Source organism: Panthera onca, chromosome D1, assembly GCF_046562875.1.
Source record: "Panthera onca isolate mPanOnc1 chromosome D1, mPanOnc1 haplotype 2, whole genome shotgun sequence".
Taxonomy (NCBI): domain Eukaryota; kingdom Metazoa; phylum Chordata; class Mammalia; order Carnivora; family Felidae; genus Panthera; species Panthera onca.
In genome coordinates, this window is record NC_138348.1 from 65,995,242 (window position 1) to 66,000,063 (window position 4,822).

The following is a 4,822-nucleotide window of genomic DNA, read 5'->3' on the forward strand; positions in this document are numbered from 1 at the left end:
CATGGAGTGTAATATTTATGCACACCATCAAATAAAGACAGTGTTTCTGTACTTTTTATTGGGTGAAAATGGAATTAAACAGCAACCTCAACATAAAAGATTTTTTTTTCTAGTAGCTTCACATGATTAAAGAAGCAAATTCTGGTTAGTTTTATCCTTCAAATGAGGGTTGTGAGAGAGCACTGCAGGACTTTTCTTAAATAGAAAAGCCAGACTTGAAAAATTTTTTAAACCGAAATAGGACTTTGCATATATATCTCTCCAGCTATAGAGAACCATCCAGATGTCCATTTTTGCAAAGTATCTAATGAAGCAACTTTTATTGAACTTGGACACTGATACCATCAAGCGATTAACAAATATATTTAAGTACTAAAGGTGATTTTTTTTTTTAAGTGACATTTTTCAAATTTGTCAAACAATTTAATGCAGATGAACATATTTCTATTTTAAGTTACAGGGGAATCTGTAAGAATGTTCATTTGAAACATGGTTAACCTTTTTCCTTTGTTGGTTTTGATTGAATTAGATGGATACCATGAGATGTTAATATTCATACATGTAATAAATAGAATGATGAAGAAACTTCAAGTTTGTATCTTTTTATTTCTTCAATGGCTTTAGAATGGCTTCTTTTTCTTACGTCTTGTTCATCACTCTGTTCTTTAAAACCTGAGCATGGCACCTGCTATATATAAGGCAGGATCTCTGAGATGCAAGATTAATCTTTCCTGTCATCTATTGGAGATGGGCATACAAAACAGTGAAAGTCAGTTTGTTGAGCACTTGCTATGTGGTAGGCATTGGCAAACTTTTTACATATATTTTCTGTGGTATTTACAGATACTACTACATAGCAGAGTGTGTCCCCCAGTGTACAGATTGAGTCACTAAAAACAGTTGAACAAGAATGTAGATCTGGCTTTACTTCATTTTACTGCGATTACTACTTCATTTCTGCAATTAAAAAAATAAGTAGGTACACTAAACTACCTGGAAGTTGGTTAAGGAAGACTTAAAGGTGGTGGTATTTGAGTCTTGGAGGATAACTAGGAGTCCACATATCTATGGAGAATGAACAGCAAACTTAAAATCTTGAAAACACGTGTTTTCAAATGTTTATGTGGTTAAAACCCAACAACTTTGAAAATTATGAAGTCTTCTTTGTCATGCTTAGTTGTATTACACTGGGGAGCATGGGAGCCACTAGAAATTGTAAACAGACCCTATCTGCATGTTTTTCTTTTTTTTTTAAGATGAAAGTGAATACAAGAGATTGTCAAATGCTATTATAGAGAGGTTCAGTCAGAAAACTTAGGTGTCCAGTGGATTTGAGAGGTAACATATTTGTGATAGCTGAACTTAGGAATATACATGAACACTGTCATGGAAGAAAGGCTGGGGTCTGCATCCAAAAACATAGGCAAAATTTTCTGTTGTACCTTCCTTTGGGGAGACCATAACTTTTATCAAAGGCTTAAAGGTATGACAATCAAAAGAAAGGTGACATTCAAACCTACCAGTGTACCAAAAGTATCCATACCAAGGAAGAAGGTCAAGGACAGGTCCCTGGGGAGCAAACATTTAGACTCCTAGGTGGGAAGGTGAGAAAGAAGCCCTATTGAAAAAATAAAACCAGTAATGGTAAAATGGTAAAACAAAACAAAAGTTTAAAGACTGGGTAGTAAACAAGCCAAGAAAATATGGAATGACTGAGAAACAATTGACTGAAGAACAGCTAGGTATGGGTGCCAACACCAGTAGCAATGGGTTGTGTGAGAGGTAACACAATGGTAAGAGCTACTCTTATGAAATTTAACTAGAGATTTAATTGTAGTTAGAATGAGGCAAAAAAGAGATGTTAACATGTATATTAAAAGGAGTTCATTGGAGAGACATGTTGAAGACAGATGATTGACCAATCTCAGAGTTGGAAAGAGATTATCAACAGCACAAAAGGAATTAGCTTTGGAGTGGCAGATGGACAATACTTTATGAGATGATTACAGGTATTTACAGTTGGAATTGAAAATTTAGTTCCTAGTTTTTGACACAGGAGGCTGGATGTTGGATAGTGATTTAGGTGTGTGGCCCTGAAATTTCACTGCATTAGAATCAGTGAATATTAAGAACAGATTGTTTATCTCTGGAGGGTCTCATTTAGTAGATTCTCATTCATTCAGGTGCCTCTACCATTTAAGAAGCTCCATAGTTATACCTGAAAATAATGTCAATTAAATCTTAATTAAAAGAAACACCATAGTTGATTTTTAATGAACAGCTAGATCTGATAACTTACCTAGAAAGAAGCAACACTGAATTATAGGCCCCCAAAATGGAAAAGTAAGTCAACACATACCCCTGGGAACTAGAACTAGTAAGTAATCTACAATATGAAGTGTAGCAAGGAAAGCCAAAGGAAGCCTCAGGGAAGATGAAATATTGTCTTTTAAAGTAATAGTTGAAGTTTGTGAGAATAAAAGGGTTATTTCCTAAAACTTACAAATTTTCTTTCTTTACAATGTTCTGATTTTAACATAATTTGCTTACTTAAAACTTTGAATTTCAATGTTCTGGAAAATACTAAAATACAACCTTATTCAGCTAAAAATAAAATAAGCTTTGGCAAAAAAAAAAAAAAAACAAAACAAAACAAAAAAAAAAACCCTAATTATATAATAAAAATTCTAAGATTTCCATGTAACAGCTTAGCCTAAAATACAACATTCTAGATTCCAGTTTTGTTTTCCTGGCTGACTTTGTTTTTACAAACCATTTAGCAACTATTAAATGCTGTAAGAGGTTTATACAGAATATTCAGAAAAAATGTAAGAAGGCATCTATCTAATCATTCCTGCAAGTGGAAAGATTTAGCAGACTAAAGAGGAATCTGGACGTAGAAATGGAACGTCAGGTTACTGTCAAGGCCTAAACTTCTGTAGAAGTAGGGTTTTCTAATCCTATACGGGGTCACTTTGCTGTGCAGGTGGGAAAGAGCAAGAAACCAAGGCACCCATGGAGTGTCTAGTCAGTTTGCAGGTGTGCACCAAAGGGAGAGCAAGGATGCTGGAGAAGCAAGAGCGTGCCTACACAGAAGGGAGAGGATTGCCTGGTGTTGGCTTTACTCCCTCTTCTGGAACTAGATGCAGTTTATCTATGGGGGATTAGGCAGACCCCTCTTTGGAAAACCTGAGAGGTGGAACCATAAGCTTCCACTTCTCTGGAATGCTGAGATGCCCACTTCAGTGTTCTGGAATTTCACTTGAGAAATTTCCTTCAGTCAGTCCCTCACTTACCTTGAAATCCTGTGCATTCTGAGTTTTTACATCTTGACTCCTAAATTTTCCCAATGACTCCTTGCCAAAACAAGTGTTTTTCTTAGTCTCTTAATCTCTCCTGGCCCACATACTCCTTTAAAAGTACTTTCTTCTGCTTTATACAGCAATGCATGTTTTCCTATTCTTTTGTACTTAGGAAGAACTTTTTTTTAATTAAAAAAATCAAATAACATAAAGTCTCCTTTCACATCTTTCTTGTTCTATAAAGTAACTACTGAATTTATCTTCTGTACATCTTTTTTTGAAAAAAAACTAAAATGAGATTGCATGTGCAGTTTGCCTTTTTTTAAATTCAGTGTATCTTTTTCCATGTTGATGTAGATCCTCATTTCTACAACTGTGTAATATTTCATATGAATGCAGCCTAATTTACCCATTGTTTCACTGATATTCAAGTGTCTATTCACAACTATAATGTGTTGCAGCGACTATCCTACTGTAAGTGATTTCTGAGATTTTACAACTGGATAAAGTTACCAAGTATGCAGTGTACATTTAGAATTTTGACAATGCCAAATTGTCCTTCTTGGGTCACACCAATTTAATCTCTCACCAGCAGGGTGTTTTGTTTAGTAAACCTCTTCCAATACTCATTATCCATTTTTTTAGTTTTTACTAGTGATGTGCAAAGAGCATTCTTTCTTGTGCATTTGAGTATCTTTTAACTTGCTTTTTTTTCAAATTGATGTCAACTAATACAACATACAGTAGTTTCAGGTGTACTTGCTCTTATTTTTAATTATGTTTTTTGTGCATTACTTCTAGAGTTATTCTTTTTCAGACTTGATAATAAAGCTGGTCTACCTTTGATCTCAACTGCATGTTAACATACCTTGTAGCCTTTTATGTTTATACATTTTTTCTCTGTGGTCTTCAGGGTTCATATTGCTTAGGAAGGCCTTTGCAATATGCATAAAACAACCTTTAATTCTTAAATTTTTGTATATGGAAATGAAGAGCCTACATTCCTGTATTTGAAATGCTACCTCTATAATGAACATACACATGGATTATTTCTGAATTCTAGTTTGTTCCATTAATCGAATTGTCCAGTCCTATTCCAATACCTCCCTGTTCTAAATACTCTAGCTTTGTACTTGTGATGTGTATTTGGGTTATTGTATTTTTTTTAAAAAAACATTTTGGTTAATCTTGCACATACATTCTTCCAGAGAAACTTTAAAACCATTTTGTTGGGTGCCTGGGTAGCTCAGTCAGTTGAGCATCCTTCAGCTCAGGTCATGATCCATGGTATGTCAGTCATGATCCATGGTATGTCAGGTTCTGCACTGACAGCGCAGAGCCTGCTGGGATTCCTTCTATCCTCTCTCTCTGCCCCTCCCCCGTTTGTGCTTTCACTCAAAATAAATGAACCTTAAAAAACCCCAAAACTTCAGATAATAAAAATCATCTTGTTGATTTCCACTAAAAATTGTTAAGTATTTTTCCTTGGAATGCAAAAAATTTATAATCTGAGGTGAATC